Raw genomic sequence first — 18,179 nt, 5'->3', positions numbered from 1 at the left:
GGAAGGAGTTCCTGTTTTTCCCAGCCCCTAAGTTGCATCCTGTTTTGCCTGTCTCCTTGAGCCAGCCACAGCACAGTCATTCTCAACATTTACTCAAGAAGTTTTCCACGCAATTGCTGGACAGGTTTATTCTGTGTGTGCCAGACATAACATGGCATGCAACCTTTGGGCATGTTCTCGAGTAAGCAATACACAAGCACTGTCACAGAGCAAAATATTTTCAAGAATAATGCAACTGGTTTTGTCCAAGAAGGGTGGAAGGAAGGAAGGAAGGAAGGAAGGAAGGAAGGAAGGAAGGAAGGAAGGAAGGAAGGAAGGAAGGAAGGAAGGAAGGAAGGAAGGAAGGAAGGAAGGAGAGAAAGAAAATGGACAAAAAAATATGAGTTAAGCAGGATCTGAAAAAAGTGCTAGGAAATGCAGCTAAATGTAGAATTGCAAATGATATGTTATAAAGTGATGTGTTGTCCACAAAATTAATTACAGGGCTTAATGATAGAGGACAAAAGGATCATTATAAGAAAAAGTATGCCCTTTCTGTATGTAAACACACACAGAGAGAGGAAGAAATGCCAGCCCTCATATTTCCTTTTCCTGGGGGCTTTCCAGCATCTGTACCCTCCTCTGTCTTTCAATTACTGACCTAGTCATCATAGCTGAGGTGGCTCTGTGGCCAACACTGGGCTGGAGAGAGGAGGAAGCTGAGATTTTGCCTGCATGTTACCCTGCTCTGTGTACATCTGCAACTATTTGGTCGTCTCATCTCCCATCACAGACAGATGCAGCAGAGAGAAAGAGAAGTGAAAAAAAACCCCAATAAAATTCCAGACCTCTCTTCTGCCAAGCAAATATTTTGGTTGCTTATTCATCTCTATTTTAGTATTTCATGTTTAATGATTCACTTTTCAGCTGGGAGTATGTCTAAGCCCCTTCAAGGCTACTTATAGGTCTACAGCTACATTTTTGGAATGAAAGCAACTATTATTGGTTTGAATAGAAAGTTCTTATGTTACAGGCAGACATGCTTGTTAAAAATCTATCTCACTCCACTTTAAAAATTTGACCATCAGTATCACAACACGAGCTGAATTTTTCTGCAAATACATCAGCTATTTAAATGCCTAAATGGAAATGAGGATATTGATAAAGACTAGTTTCAGCTGTGCTGAGCCCAGCAATGTCTTTCTTGAAGTCTAAAAATCAGGTTTATTGGAACTACAGGATCAAGCTTGTGCAAGCAAAACCTCAGATTTGCCTTTAGTCATTGAATTTCATTAAAGCCTCTTCTAGGCTTGTATTTCATGAAAAAGAAACAGATTTGTGGGGTTGGGGGAAATAAAAAAAAAAGGTTGATCAGGTTATACAAGGGCATTTTTGCTCTTTGGAAATTTCCAATTGCACAAGAATTGTTGTTCTTTCAAATGAGGACAAAAATTGAAATAGATAGACATTTTGCAGATGCAAAGATACTCTGAAGTTATCTTTCAGAATTCACTGAAATAAAGATTTTCATTACTTTAAAGCAACATTTGCACATTTGACTATTTCAGATGTAATCAAAACATAAAATGGAAGCACAAATGCACACTTGAGACTGGAATTTTTCCTTTATACCAGGAATTGAAAATTGTGGGACTTTTTTGGTTGGAAAGAAAATAAGGATTATAATTATTTTTTAAATGAAAATATTGCTGAAATACACATTTTTCCATGTAACATTTTACCTTCAACACATTATATTTTTGGCTAGCAACATTTCCAAACTAATACTTTTGCTCTGTAATGGTCGCTACTGATTTCTGACACTTGCACATTCCACAGTCATCCACATATTAAAATATTTTGACAGATTTCTCCAATGATCCCATATTTATTTTCTATCAAATTAGGGTAATTTTTTCCCACCTCATACAAAACTTTTAAACATGCAAAATATCTGTTTGAAACACAACCCTGCTAACTCCTGAACTGTGCCTTAAAATTGTCTGGAGAGTATAAACTGACCAGAACTGCCTCAGGGGACATTAGGAGCATAAGGATGTATTCAGCTAAGTTCCAGCATCTAGGAATATTTCTAGAGAATATTTAATCTACTGTGGCTTTGAGTCCTTGCTGCTTTAAAAGCTACATAACATGACTGATGAGAATCCAGTTTGTTCTGAAATTTGCTAAATGAAATGTTCTGAAAATGTGTTCATAGCCCAACACCTTCATTCATTTTCTTCTGTGTAAACACTAATTTCTATAGAAAGTGTACAGAACACTTTGTGTGGACTTCCAACTACATCTAAGTATAGATTCCTTATTCCATTCATCTTCAGTTAGTATTAGCACAAACACTTTAAACATGGGAAGATTCAGTGATGTTGGCATGACATATTTATAAATCTGTCCCAAGAAATATAGACAGCTTGTGATATTGCTGATATGTCACACAGTCAGCAATAAAAATTCCAGCTAAAATCCATCCCTAATATTCTAAATAAAATTTAAAAAATTCAGCTGCTCTTTTAAAAAACTGTTTACCTGCATAAAGGTGTGTTGAACCAATACACTACTGCACCTATTATGCAACACTTTGTAAATGTCTGATCACTTACGGTATGTTTGTTGCACAGAGGCACATGAAGCCTATTCATGGGCAGCACTACCTTTTTCCTAAAGCACAGCCACAACCTCATTTTAGACAGCTGCCAACTGCCTGAAACTTTTCTTTGGGAAGAAACATCTCTTTCAGAGGATTACATATGTCACAAAATCAATGCTCTTCTCCTGGGAGAAGCAGCTGATCTCAACTATAGGTTTTATCGTAACTTAGAATCATCGAATCACATAATGGTTTTTGTTGGAAGGGGCCTTTAAAGATCATCTGGTCCAACCCACTGCCATGGGGCAGGGACATTGTTCACTAGATCAGGTTCCTCAAAGTCCTATCCAACCTGACCTTGAACACTTCCCGTGTTCGGGAACTCACAACTTCTCTGGGCCACCTGTTCCAGTGTCTCACCACCCTCAAAGTAAAGAATTTCTTCCTTATATGTAATCTAAATCTACCCTCTCTGAGTTTAAATTTTTTTCCTAAGTTATACCAACTGAGATAACAGAGCTTGTGTTGCACAAGAGCTAGACACACTGCTGAGAGTTGAGAAACAAAATGTATTGCTGATCACAGTAGATTCATATACTATACTGCCATGACGAAAACAAGAATTGGGAAAACGATATAGATGAAGTAAGAAGGGAATAAGACAGGGAAAGCATTCTTTACAAAGAACATGGCATTGCCTGAACTCCATAAAAATCCATCACAGCTCTCACACTTTTCTGCTTATTTTGTTGCCATGATCATGAGCCATTTACCTGACCTTCCATGTGAGCTACTGGCTAGGAGAGGTGGCATACCTTGTCCTCATACTGTTTTGTGCAGAACCTGAGCCAGTGTGGAATATACTGCATAGTAGCATTAAGCCTTCAGATAATTTAATAACTTAAAGATTGAAAACCGGGATGCCCATTTTTGTGTCTTTGCAGGAATGGGCAGCATTTGAGAAATAAATTTATGGAACTAGATGTTGCACTAAGACAGGGAGAACAGCAGTTGTGTTTAAGACCTATTTTAAGTCCTTTTAAGAACCAAGCCCTGAAAAGTGACACAAATATGTGAGGTAAGAAATGGTATTCAAAGAACATGATTTGAAAAATAGAAAATCATTTATGCAGCAGTATAGTGAAAGAGAGTAGGAAATACTGAATACCATTAAATAAATATGAAAAACCTCTGACTCTTGAATTTCCTTTTAACGAAGTCTTTCAAAGTGTTTTAAGGAAACAAAATTCTTGCATTCTTTCTAGCAGACTCTTGGCCTTTTTCTTTCCCTCAAAGAATAAAATGACCATCCTCCCATTTTCAGCACTTGGGTCCTCTCTGAAGTCTATTAGGAAAGCTTGGTGTCAGTAATGATGCACCTGGAAAAATCTGCTTACATTAAGTATGGGATCTTATAGGAACTAATGACATGGAAAATGACTGCTCTATGCCTGTTCTCAGAATTCACAGTGTACATTTTCTACGGGAATATTTACCTGCTTTGTTTTCTTCTTGGACACTGAACACAACGCATTTCATGTAACAAAATTTAACCAGCAGTGCTGATGTTTCCTTTAGTCTTTGCTTTGATATTTCATTTGATATTCCATTTTTTCTGCCACAAAGCTCCACTCTTCCACTAAATTTTCCATCCTTGCACTTCTCCAGCCTCCTTCCTCCCTGGATTTTACCTTCGGGGGGCTGAAGTACCTGGGAACTTTGCTTTTCTCTACCCATGCTGGAACTTCCTATCTCCTGCCCTCATAATTTTATCCTGGTTTTACTCTGTAGCCAAAACTGAGGAAATTAAAGTGCCAGATACACTTATGCTTCATGTACCAGTCCAAACAAAAGCGTAATAGTCTTACAGAAATAATTTCAAAAGCTTCCATCTAGATTCAGGCAGAACTGTGTCTCCTACTTACTTAAGAAACTGTCTAACCATGTTTCCTGTGCAAAGAGAGGCCTAAATTAAGAAGGTTCAAAAGGAGGCACAAATCATATCATCACAGTGATTAGTGTGGTCCATTTGGGGTAGAGGACAAAAGAAGCTTGTCTTTACAAATAATAACCATATCAGCTCACATTTTTATTAGACTATAGAGCCCAACAACTCAAAGAAATTAACACAGATTTAACATCTTGCCTTTACAAGGTTTCTCACATGCAACACTGACTAGTACATGGTAGTTTTACAGCCTGCAAAATACCTAAGTTTCCCAGCATTTACTCACATATATCCCATTTAGGAGTTAGCTTAGAATCATGGAGGGCAGACAAAAATCCATAGGTCAAAAGCTAACATTGATGAAGGAGTAAAAGGAGCTGAAGACCAGCGAAATGTTGAGAAGTGAGGGGATAAGAGAGAAGCAGAAATCGCAGTTTAGAAATAGATTAACAATGAAAGTCAGTGCTGATAAAAAAACATTTAAGCTTCGGTAAGTTCTGAGTTCAAAACAGTAATGAAACTCAACATCATGGACTAAAAATGCAATGTGCAATCAGTGATGTTGCTATGTTTATTTCATTTTTGTTGTTTTGACCCTTCATTTTTGTTGTCTTGACACTTCCTAGCTTGGAGAAGAGAAGGCTCAGGGGTGACCTCATCACAGTCTACAACTTCCTCAAGATGGGCAGCATAGGGGGAGGTGCTGGTCTCCTCTCTCTGGTGACCAGCGACAGGGCACAAGGAGATGGAATGAAGCTGCCTCAGGGGAAGTTCAGACTGGACATTAGGAAAAGGTTCTTCACTGAGAGGGTGGTGGGTCACTGGAACAGGCTCCCCAGGGAAGTGGTCACAGCATCAAGCCTGTCAGAGTTCAAGGAATGTCTGGATGATGCTCTTAATCACATGGTTTATTTTCAGGTAGTCCTGCGAGGATCATGGAGCTGGATTTGATGATCCTTGTGGGTGCCTTCCAACCTGAGATATTCTATAATTATATGATTCATCAGATTCTAATTCTTACCTTTCTCTTGTGGTTTACTTGTACTTCTCTTTCCAACTTCTTAAGATGCAAACAAATCACAGTTTGGTCATTTGAAGACTACAGAGTAACAGAAAAGTAGTTATCACCTGCATATCATAATGCTATGTTTAGAAATTACATTCTGGTGTGAAATATAACCAAGCACATTAAAATAATTGCTAACTTCCTCCATTACAACAATAGCATATACTAACTTATACACTGTTCAAGAATGCTGGTGTATGCTAGTTGTACACAGCACTAGCTGTACAGCACTATTAATACATCAATATTCATGCTATGATTTAATTTATTAATTGTGCTCAGTGAATTCCTACCATTGTCTTGGGTTGTACAGCCACCAGTACACTCCACTCAACACACTTTTACAAAAGCAATGGTACTGCTTTTATAAAAGCCATTCACACAAGAAGACAAATAATAGGAGATTAAGTATAAAACCAAACCACTGGCAACTGCAAGTGAAATAGAAGGTATTCATCCGGACTGAAGAAAGGTACTGGTCACTTGGGGTCTCCCAGTTGTAAGATTTTGGTGAAGAAACAGATAGTTGTCAAAGTTCTACCTTATCAGATTAAAGATAAAATGAAGCAAGTTTTCAGCAATGAACTTAGATCAAAAGGAAACAGGAAACTAAAAACAATAGCACATTATTTAAAAAGTAAGGGTGTATATTTTTAAAAAGGAGTGCACTGTTAGAATCTAAATATAATGACACAGTCATTCAGATTTGGGCACTGCTGGGAAGAAAAGGACTTTGGAAATATGTATTCCATAGTTGTGACTGTAAAACCTTTTTTTAAGAGATGTAGGACATCAGATGCTAAAATACTGCATGTAAAGTTCTTTCCTTATGTACTTAAAACAATAAGGCTACAGAAGGCTTAATCTCATCATTACCCCAATTTAAACTTGATTTTAACTTTCCTTGCCTGATCTAGGACATCAGAAAGATTAATTTATTTTTAATTCTTCACATCCATTTTGAATATAAATGCATTTTTCTCTACTTTAACATGAATGAATGACAAAGTACCTGCAACATTATTTCCATTAATTCAGTTTACTATCACAGTGGAAACAAATGGAATCAGTACAATGTATTCCAGTCTTTAAAAATACTGATGTTATTTATAAATAAAAAGCATTATCACACAATAAAGAATTGCAACATATGTGAATAAAAAATGTTTTATAAAGCAGCAGTTAAAAATATTTAACTTCAAGAACACGTTTCTGACAGACATACTCTGTTGAATGGTTCTTTTTAGTTGATTCATAAGCACAATACTCACCTTGTTGGATGTCCCGTTTTTCAGATGCAGTCTGGATGAATAAATAGGTTGATTAAAGATCCACTGTTGCAAAATGAAGAAAGGTGTAACAGCCTGAAAAAGAACAGTTGAACCACAGCCAGACCCCTGCAGTACTTATAGTCACTTGTAACTCTATTATGGCAAGATTCAGCCATGTCTACCCTTCAGTTGGAGAAAGGGCACCAAAAAATATTATGTTTCAGTGCTAAAAAACTCCTTGACAATTATCTACTCATTTCTGAAAAGATTCTAGGTCAAACCCCACATTAGTTAGTGCAAATTCACAGATCTAAACACACATCTTCGAAGTTTTTCTTAACTCCCCATTTTCCATTTCAAAATTGTAAGCTGAGCTACAGGAATTTCCATGCTGAAATTATGATGAAACTGAAAAACTAATTATAAGGAAAATAAATGCATTTTCGTACTAGTACAAATCACTTCAGGGAAGAATTCAACATGCCCATTCCATTAAGCTGTTTTATGTATGCCACACTCTACTTTGACCTAAGTTCTACCTCAGAAACCTCAGAATTCACCATGCGAGATATACAGCATATTGCCTATTGTCATTTTTCATATGCCACAAAAATAGAATTGTCCATCCATTGAAGAAAAATGCCAAATTGCCTACTTAACCAATCTCAAAAACCACATCAGTCTGTTGTACCTGTCCAAGTGGAGTTCATACATTTTTATCTATCTTCTTCAGTAGACAACTTATTAATGTGATTATATACAGATATTCCTTAGTGTTTTGAGGGAAAAACTTTTGCATACTGTACTTTCTCCCATAGTACACCTAACTATTTTTTCTTGTAATGCTTACTGTGGAGTAAGGGTGCTTGCTTTAAAGAAATAAAATTAACACAGACATGCAATTCAAGACAAATTAAAGAGGTTACATTCATAGATGGACAAATGATAAAACTGCCTCTTCTGTGTTCAGGACAAGTTCAGGAGCATACGAGTACCAACAGTTTATTTTGCTGTAGAAGTCAGGATGATAGTGTTTGTTTAAATACTTAATGTGAAAGCATGGTCGCTCTATAAGTCATGAAACTGCTATTTACAACCTTAATGACAAAAAGCCATCAATATTGTGTGAGAGCAGCTTGATTTCTGAAAATAATTATGTCTTTTGTAATTCATAGCTGGGAGAATTTGACTGAATCTGCTTAAATGAAGGTATCTCAGATAACATAGAGGGTACAGTTCTGTGCATTCTGCACATTGTGGCAGAGATGTGGCTTTTGGCGCTTCTATTTACATGCATCAGACTTTTCATTATAGGTCAGTTACAAATCACTTCTGCCAGCAGGTACACTACATAAAGTAGGATTTGAGTGAGTATTTATAGGGCATTTAAGGGAATCTTTAACTTGCTCTCACCAGGATTCCTAATCGTTAGACACTAATAAAACTAAGGTTATTAATTCTTGCTAGGATTTTAAAAGAGCAGAAGAATCATAATAAATGCAAATAAAACACACCTTTTTTGGCAGTACTTAAGTTTTCAATAAATGGGGCTTGTCATCTTGCGTCCAAACGCAAGCCTAAAAAAAAAAAGCAAACCCTGTCTTTCTTGAGAAAAGAGGAAACAAAGAACCGTTAAATATTTTCTATTAACTGATAACACATGAGTAATTTGATAGAACAATATTGGCCATATTTTAGAATAAATACTTGCTTTACAATATGAAAGTATTCAGAGGAAGAATAGTAAAATCATACTTTACTGGTCTAAAGAACATTTCATGAATGCCGAAGTTCTCCAAAATTCAGATACATTGTCCATTTGAAATTCTATAGTGTATTTCTTAAGGCATAGAGTAGTCTCTTACATTTTTAATGATAGTTCTAAAATCAGTACACTTAAAATACATTATTTTACTTCATAACTCAAGAAAAATAGCATTATCTCTTAGAGAAAGGTAACTTCTGTTATTCTCAACTGAGAACAATAAGATATTTTTTTAAGTAAAATGTATTTCATCTAAATGTAACGAAATTTTTTTTTTCTCCTCTTCCTTCATACCTGAAATATATTTCAAAGACTCATTCCTGGTATTCACTCATTCACTGTTCTGCAGGAAATTCTGGAGCGAATTTGGACAACTCATTCTTCTGGTCTGTTAATTGCTGCATCCTATTTTGCTTGACAGCTTGAAAAAGTCATTTATTTCACTTGAATACTTATTTCCTGCCACTTTCAGCAAAAGTTAACACCATCATTGGTTTTGAGCACTGATGTCAAGTTGAAGCAACCTGTCAGAGACTCCATTTGTTAGCAAACCTGAAATCAGAATTGACACTCAGCTTAAGAATTGAGACTCCAAACATAAGACAAAGGAGGTAGTGAGAGCCCTAGAGTTGCATCTGGGGCTTATCGGAGGGTTTGCTGCTCCTCATTCCTCCCTCCAGGTCCTGGTGAATACCTTGAAATAGGGAGCCCCGGGCTTGAGGCTTAGTGCTGCCACCCTGTGGCCAAGAAAACGACCAAGGATGATCCCTAAAATTTCTAAACTATTGGACCTCAGAATAACAGGAGATCAAGGATTATTTATCTATTTATTTATTTAAAAAAAAAAAAAGGGAAAAAAAAGAGAAGTGTTTATTCCCACAGAGAATTAAACAGTGTTTAATTAAAGGAAAGGAAGGAAAGTACCCAGAAAGGGAAACCTTGTACACCAAATAATAACATAAATTGCTAAATGTTAAAGTGACCCAAACTAAGTATTAGCAAACATGAATTGCAATTTTCCCATAAACTTTGTTTGATTTGCAAACTGGAGCTCTGTATACACATCCCTTTTTAGAGATTCAACTTCAGAAGGATTAAGTCACCAGTGACATTAATTCCTGGCTATCCACCACTTCCTGATGCTGCTGTGGCCTAAAAGAGACAAGCAGCACTGAAATTCTTGGAGTTTACTTGTCCCTTGTGTGGCTGAGGGATCCAAACTCCTCTCAGGACCTCTGACTGTGGGAATTCATATGCTGCCTCTTGGTTTGCTGCAAGCACTTTTCCCTTGCAGCTGCTCTGACTCAGCCTCCCTGAAGTGTCATGTCTGTCCACAGTCAACCCAGTATGATAAACCAGTATTACACTCAGACATGCAAGTGGGAATCTGGTGCACTAATTGCTCCTGCTCTTTGCCTCAAACATCGGTAGTTATGTCTAGTACTGATATGTTGGAGCAATCTCTCCCTGGCCAGCAACTGGTCCCCTAACTTGTCTTTCAGTCCAGCCCACATGAATTTGGGTAAGCTATGCAGTGTCCTCTGGAATCCACCATCCTCAGAATTCCTGTTAGTTAGGTGTTTAAGCATTAATGGTAAAGTAATTCTTCATTCAGAATAAAAATGACCCCTTTTTATTCTCATATTTCATTATTTATCTATGTATAACTACACTGGTTAGACATTCAACAGAATCTACTTTAGTACAGGAAGACCAAGCCCAAAGATCTAATTTGTGTTACATGATAAGATGGGATGTACCTTTCCTGAGTTCAGAAAAGACACCTTACTTAAAAACTGACCCATAAATATAGTTGTTACATCCTTTTATTACTCCTTCATAAGAAAAACAAATTGAAAGCTTCTGCTGTGACTTTTCTTGAGTGAAAGATCAGAAGTGGTTAGACTAACAAAGAGTTTGTGATTTGCCCTAGCTGATGCAAAGTTGTGGCAGTTGGTAGTGGCCACTACATCTTGTAGCCATAAAATGAAGACACTGCTGCCTGTTGTCTATTACACCTTGTCTGCTTCACCTGCTTAGTTTCTAAGCTCTTGGTCTGTTACTATATTTACGTTGAACCTTTTACGTTGAACCATACATGGTAAATCCTTGATTCTACCTGGGGCACTGCAATCTTTCTTGTTAGAAACATTTTGTAGGTAAAGAATAAAAGCAAATACAAGCAGTTGAGAAGGAAACAAACCAGGTATCTACAAAACACAGCACATAGCTGTACCACAGCAAGCCAGATTGCTGACATGCATCTATTACAAACTGGAGTAAAGCATATCCTCAGACAGAATTTAAAATTTACTCCTGCCAGATAAATGGTTTCTTCAACCTTTCCGTCTGCCAAGTGCTAAATTCCTGCGCAGTCATCCTCAAGCAATAACTACTGAATTGTAGATAATTCATGCAGTTCACAAATTCAGCTTTGTAACAGGTTATTAAAAGCAAATCAATTCAGAATTATTTTTTCTTAGAGAATGAAGTAAATTGAAACTTGCGGAAAGCAAAATCCAAAGACTAGTCTTTCCTCTCAACACATCATCTCATACCCCCTACCTGCAAAACAAGCTTTAATAAAATATTCCCATCCAAAAAAATCAGAAATTTAAGGTAACAGTTCCCAAGTTCATCCTCCTTTTTTTCTCCTGATTACTAGCCCAGTTCTCCAAAGACAAATTTCTTTTCTTTAATCATAGCAGAAGCAAGTTGCTGCCTTGTGCGTATGCACTGCAATACAGTCCTTAATTATATAATCAGACAGTATTTTTCCCAAAGGACCCTGCTTCATTCAGCATACCAGATGGAGTACACTCAAGGAATGAACTAGGGATAATGGTGATTAAAGATCTATGTGCTTTATTACAAGGTTAAAAGGAAGAAGAAAGGGAATCAAAATTGAACAATACTCTATAGAAACAGATTCTACTCCAGGCTCTGCCACTGAGTTTCCAGGTGATGCTAAACAGATGTTTTAACTAAAAATTTGTCCAGTTTGTCATTCACTATGTATTTCTCATTTTCTGATTCATCAAATTAAGATTGTGGCTCTGATCTGTAGAAGTTCTTACAACACAATGATGAATAAAACAACACATAGTTAGAACACGTGAAATGCTTCAGCAACCTGAAAAATCATTTCTAGATCGTTTAACTGAAGCAATCTTACAAAGATTAGTAATATTTTAGTCTCTCACAGTCCCAGTATCCTATCTGTAAAATGGGATAAAGAACTTCTGGTGTTTCTGTGAAAATTGATTTTGTTTTATTCATTTGAAGGTCTAAGGTACTGTTGGCATGGGTGTCTTGGAAGAAAGCTAAGAGGAAAGTAATCACTGTTTATGTAGAAAACATCTGAATTCAGGAATAAGGCCTAAATCATGCGAATGTGTGAAGAAAACAGCACATTGAAAATCTATTAATTGTGTTTCTTCGCCCTGCAATAAGCAAGAAAAGTACTGTCAAAAAAACATATATTCAGTAATATACCATGTTTATACACATGCAAATTAAATTAATGTTGCAAAGAAAACCTGTACAATGCTTTCCAACATTAAAGCACTCGATCTTTTATTGTAACTTCAGCTATTTTTAACTTCTTTTTATGCAATGTGGACACACACATACAGAAGCAGTGAGAGAAGCTAACAAGAGGATTTCTATTTGAAATGTTGCTGAAGTACATATTGACAATTAGTTCTCAACTAAGACATCAACTATGTCATTGAAAAGGTTTTAAGATTATGTAAAACCATACCATTGTTACTCTTAAGAAAACACAAAACAGCAAAAAAGGGAAATCCAAACTTCTGATCATGAAGATGGCCAAAACCACCCCTTATGGTTAGTAATATTAAAGATTACTTGGAAGAGATATTAACAAATGCATGTGAAGATTTACATCTGTCTTAAACAGAGACTCATATCAAAAAGAACTTTCAAGCAAATGAATTTGTTTTTGAAGATATCAAGGAATTTGATTGCCTAGTGAAAACTGATTGAATTTTTACTTTAATACAAAACAAAGAATAACATTTAACAGAACATGTAGCTGAATTTTCAATATTGCATACTGCCATTAAATAAGTAATAGTAATTTTAAAGTTGAATGAGTACTCCTCTTCTTGGCACACTGAAGCGTCTAGCCTGCTGAGTATATGTTGTTAAACACATGCAATGAAACTTGTTCGGAAGTTCTTTATATGCAAGTTGTTTGTAAGTTCTTCATATGTTACAAATGATCATTTAAATACACCTACCTCAAAGTGAGCCAAAACTCTATGGTCTGTCAAATTTCACTTATTACTACTAAGTAACACATAATTTATTGACATGAACAAGTATTGTGTCTGCCTGCATACTTCCACAGGGAATGTGGAACTATAACTGGTAACTTTCCAGTACCCTGGCTTTCCAGTAGCCTGGTATAGTTACCTGATTTTTCCAGACAAACTGGAATGCCATTACTATAGTTTACTATGGTTCAAGATCTTAGCTGAGCAGAGACATTAGACATAGGTTAAATCCAGTTGATCTCTGTGGAAATTAAGCACATGATTAAGTGCTTTGATAAGGTTTTTTTCTCTGTTTTAAATAAGCATCAATATTAAGGTATAGTAAGAATATTGCAAGGCAGAGCTGTGACTAGCGCAGTTATTCAGGAGTTAAACATGTACATTGTAAATGTACCGTGTAAATAAGCTGTTTCTCCTCTTACTACACTGTGTTAAGAATGTAGAAGGATCTCTCTCAATTAGAGCTACTTAAGAGGGAATTAAGTACATTGTAATGAGATATAAAATCATCATGCCTAGATTGCTCCTTCACATCAAATCTAGATTTGAAATGAAAATGTTATTATCAGCTGCCTGTTTGAGCTTACGTCTATGTAAAATGAGCTTGGTTGCCCAGATGCATTCACCCTAGAAAAATAACTGTCACAAATATAAGACAATGACTTACACAACTGTCTTCTTTGCACATGCCTGAGTGACTACATCTAGGCCAGTCTGCCACATTATTCCCAAGGGTTTATTTAGGCTACACAGCTTCACCTATATGCACATAACATTTCCACATGACAAGATATATCTCCACTCATACCTACGCTAATAAACCACATAAAAATTAAGATTCAAGACAGGAAGAAGGCATGAACTAAGGCAAAACTTACAAGATTTGCTCTAAGTTTGGCAAGTCCATTCTGGGCTTTTTCTCACTACCAACTTATCAGCACCTCTCTCATCTATCATGTAGGGTTTTTTAAGCTCTGTCTGCCATTTACTTTCAATGTCCATACAAACCTCATTGAGCCAGTATGGTGCACCAACCTATGATCTACAAGGTGGCGGTTAGAGAAGACAGCTTTTACCAAGTAGAACTTCAAGACACATCTAGTCAAGCACAAGAAAGGCAGCTACTGAATCTGTAACAACATGGTCAGGAAAAAAAAAAAAAAAAAAAAAAAAAGTAAGTTGTTTTGTTGTTAAACAGCAGCTCTTGACCCTACGACCATGACTGTTAAAAAGAACAGGTATATATGCTGATCCCCTCAACTTCTGTACCCATAAATTTCTGGGTGCAGGAGATTACATTCCTGACCCAGTTGTTGGAGCTGGTGCTATGTTCAATTCAGCAATCGGCATTTTTCTGGGCTTTTGTTGCAACCCAGAAGCAGGCAACACAAACCTTCAAGGGACGAGCAGCACAGCATTTCAGTACTACACAGTTAACAATCACAATCAAGGTCTGTGGTACCACCTGAACTATTTAGTGTAAGGGCCAGAGAATTCAGGACACTGTATTGGCTCCAACATCGCCAGCCCATAGACTAGAAATCCAGTGATAATATAGAGAGCCTGCTGTCACAATCAAAAGAAGAATAGAGTGAAATGACAGCAGTGTCTCAGCAGAAGTGATTCATGCACTATTTACATTAAGGCTACTGGCTGTAAACAACACTGATGTGTATCAGTATCAGAACTCCAGTAGCTGTCTCTTGTGATAAACTAGCACCTGTTTCAAACATGAGACAACTACAACAACGTCAGCAGAACTGCCTTACCTCTGTTGCTCTGGTGTTTAACGTTCTTCTGTAGCATCATCAAAGCTACTGGAAATTCAGTAGGTCCTTAACTTCTGCCAGATGATAATGAACTAGGCCTTCAGGCATCTCCATACACACTGGCTTTGCCTTCTGCACTGGCAGGATTATCATGATCTGCTGCACACTTTGTAATTCACATGAGGAATGGGAAACCCATCCAGCCTGGTGGCTTACAGGTTCATACATTGTTTCTGGACAGTGAACCTCCTCAGAAGCGTATCTCATAGGAAGGATATGTATAGAAAAGAGTGTATGTGTTGGAAGAGGGAGGAAGGCAGAGGAGGAGGGAAGGGGAAGCCAATACATGGTTCATAGTCCAGCAAAATACAATCACTTGCTTCATATATCAAGTATGTCCTAATGCCACCTGTGAAAGATACCTATTCAAGGATGTTCACCTTTCCCTTCCTTTCCTGGCTTCTCAAAGGCAGGACCCTCCATTCCACTTCATATTCTTCCAAGTGATGTGAATATAGCCTCTCTTCCTTGAGAAGCTAACAGCAGGATGAGTCACATAGAGGCTAGCATTTATATGTCACAGAAACAGAAAATTAGGGTCTTTCCAAGACAGAAACCCCGTATGTTGTAATGTGCAACTATTTTGTTGCTTTGTCAAGTGCCGAAAGTATATATCCATTCACAATATAAGGCGAAAAAATATATTGGCAGTACTGCATCAGCGTTCCATAGGTAGCTGTTTATCCAGTGAAGGGCACTTCCCTCTTACATTACTAGTATCAGCTCACAGAGCTTGCCTGCTGTGAAGACAAAGTCCTTCTTCACAGCAGTTTCACTGCATGACTGGTGGGGTCCACTTTCAGGTTACACTGGCCAGGTGACTTGGAAAAACCCTCATAAAAAATCCCAAACCAAACACATTTCTTGAGTGCTTGGCTGATAAGGAAGAGGAAGCCTGGCTGATTAGAGATCAATTTGGAAGCTGCTGCTGAAGAAAAGTCCATGCTGGCTCACAACAGACAGGTCAAAATAAAAAAAAAGAGGCTTGGCTTACCAGCCAGCTCAGCCAAGGAGCTAGTAGTAGTGTTAGGGAGTATATTCTGGAAGGAACATTTCACTACTCTTTGGCAGCAGCCCCACAGGGTGGGCATCTGACTCTGGCTGGTAACGTCAGTGGACTGATGCTCTGTCAGTGTTGATAGGATACCTGCAGCCACGCAATTGTGCCAGATGTGTCAGTGACATTATCCAGAAGTATCTTTGGGATAAAAGTTTGGGAGCCCTTCTGTTTTCATCATTGTTGATGACAGAATACCACTTCTCCCATTAAGAACATATAGGCTGAACATTGGCTTTCCATTTGTATTTCTGGACTTGCATTAGGCAAGAGAGTCTCACCTTCTTCCCACAGCCACCAACACCCTTATTAAAGTCTCGCTGTAGTCAGTAGCTCATTTTGCAAACTTCAAGCTGGTACAAGTAATTGTAATTAGAAAATATGACTTTGCCATGTCAGTAAAGTTCTTATAGCACACATATTTCACCCCTATGACCTCTTCCTGAGACCAAATAACACCTTAGGTACTAGATTCCCGATTGCTATCTAGGGAGAATATACCTGGAGTATACCTTGGAGGCCTTGCATATGCTGCAGATTTTTTTAAGGGGATGTTTTATTTCAGCGCATGGTCATAAAAGTCCCTGACAAGTCTGCCATGCAGATTTCTAGAATATGTATCAACAAGATACAATTTTGAAGGGTGCAAAGGACATTATTGGCACAAGCAACAACGGTCAAAATAGTTCAGTCTATTATCAACAACAAATGGTCTTGTTGGTCAAGGGCTAAGCATGTACAAAGCATGTGCTCTCTTCCTTCCACTACTTAACTAGAGCTGCAGTTTCACTCTGAAGCATAGGCAAGTTATAGTCCATTGTCAGTCTGATACTTGAAAAACATTCTCTAAAACAAATATTCAAACTGAATCCTGAAAATATCAAATGATTATCACATCGTCATTTAACTAGAAACAGATTTTAAGAAACTTTGCTAAATAAAACACATTCACAGTAGCCTTCTCTTGGTTTTGCTCACTGGAGAACAGCATGTATGCTACCCAAAACTGAACTTGTGTTTGCTGTGAGAAAAGAAACAAAATGACAATCCTAAATGTTTCAACAGGATTTTGCTCAAAAATTTCATATTCAAGGCTAGTCTCACACTTTGGCATAAGGAGCGTTGAGCACAGTTACTTTACTAGAGAGACAGTTAACAGCCCGTGCACTCAGAAGCACAACTGAGGTGACAGAACAGTGACAACTGCAACACTACCCAGCTAGACGGCCTGAATCTTCAATCCTAAAATTTCCTTTTTCTGGAAGAACTGTTTAGTTAAAGATCTAGATTATGAATCAGAGGTGAAAAAAGACCCAAAGCCAAACCTTTGTGACTTGTGTTTTTTAATCAGAATTTTGCCCTTTTATGATTTTAGAAAGAAGCGAAAACTGAATCCAACATAGCAATTTCTATTTTCATTTAGAATTTGAAACTTTATGAACAATTTTGCTTGTGGTTTGAGTTATGGTACCTAGCCATGCAAATGCGCAGAACAGTATCTACAGTGTTATAAAAACTGGGGAAAATAATTCAATTTCATAGGTACTGAAGACAGATGTATCTGCACCAAGGACAACATAGTTTATATTCAAATAGCAAAATAAAGAACAACACATTTTATAATTACCAAGTTTTTCATATATCTTAGTTAGCTTTCTTTTTTTTCAAACTTACATCAATGCAAGTGAATTTAAAGGTTTTTCTTAAGGACAGCTAGAGTTGCCAAGATAATAAATTAAAATCTTAATCACCATCTGCCATTTATATCCAGAAGACTATAAACACTTCAGCTACATCAATATTGCACACTGGAGCTCATATATTTCTGTATTATGTTAGTAGAGACTATATAACATTGGAGCCAGAAGCACCACAGCTACTCAGGCAAATAAGCCCTGCTCTGAGAAAATGAATACTGCCATGTCCTATCTTGGATTGAACAAAGCTCTAGAACCTACAGCCTGCTTGCAGATGTACAGCAGATATGTAGCTATTCATATTTAATTTAGAACCCTACTTTCAGCATGTTTACTTTCTAGTATTGAATGGTTCCGATGCTATAAAATCCAGGGCCCTAAATCAATAAATGTTATTTAGAGCACTAATGTTGAAAATATGATAACTTATCTTTTATATAGCAGGGAAATGTTTTTATTTCTTGTATTTGTAAAAATTCAGAAAATTAATTGAATGCAAATCGCTGAAGTTACACATAAGCCTCCAATCACTGAACTAACAGCTAAGACTTCAGACCATCCCCTTACATCTCATATGGGGGAAAATTGTGCGTAAGGGGAAACATCAAGCGTTATCCTGACAGCTGCAAGTACTAGCAGAAAACTCAAACATGCTCGCTGC

At 37.1% G+C, this 18,179-nt stretch overlaps 1 long non-coding RNA gene across 1 annotated transcript; it reads right to left on the bottom strand.

Annotated features, from left to right (window-relative positions):
* Positions 1-3,773: 3,773 nt before the first annotated feature.
* Positions 3,774-18,173, bottom strand: LOC118451643. Its single transcript, XR_004841139.1, has 5 exons — positions 14,705-18,173; positions 13,944-14,065; positions 8,929-9,186; positions 8,384-8,446; positions 3,774-6,962 (listed from the first exon to the last, which is right to left on the bottom strand). It is a non-coding gene; the product is annotated as an uncharacterized LOC118451643 (long non-coding RNA).
* Positions 18,174-18,179: the final 6 nt, after the last annotated feature.

The sequence above is a fragment of the Egretta garzetta genome, unplaced genomic scaffold (assembly GCF_000687185.1).
Source record: "Egretta garzetta isolate BGI_Z169 unplaced genomic scaffold, ASM68718v1 scaffold271, whole genome shotgun sequence".
Taxonomy (NCBI): Eukaryota; Metazoa; Chordata; class Aves; order Pelecaniformes; family Ardeidae; genus Egretta; species Egretta garzetta.
This window is presented reverse-complemented; position numbering and strand designations above follow the sequence as displayed.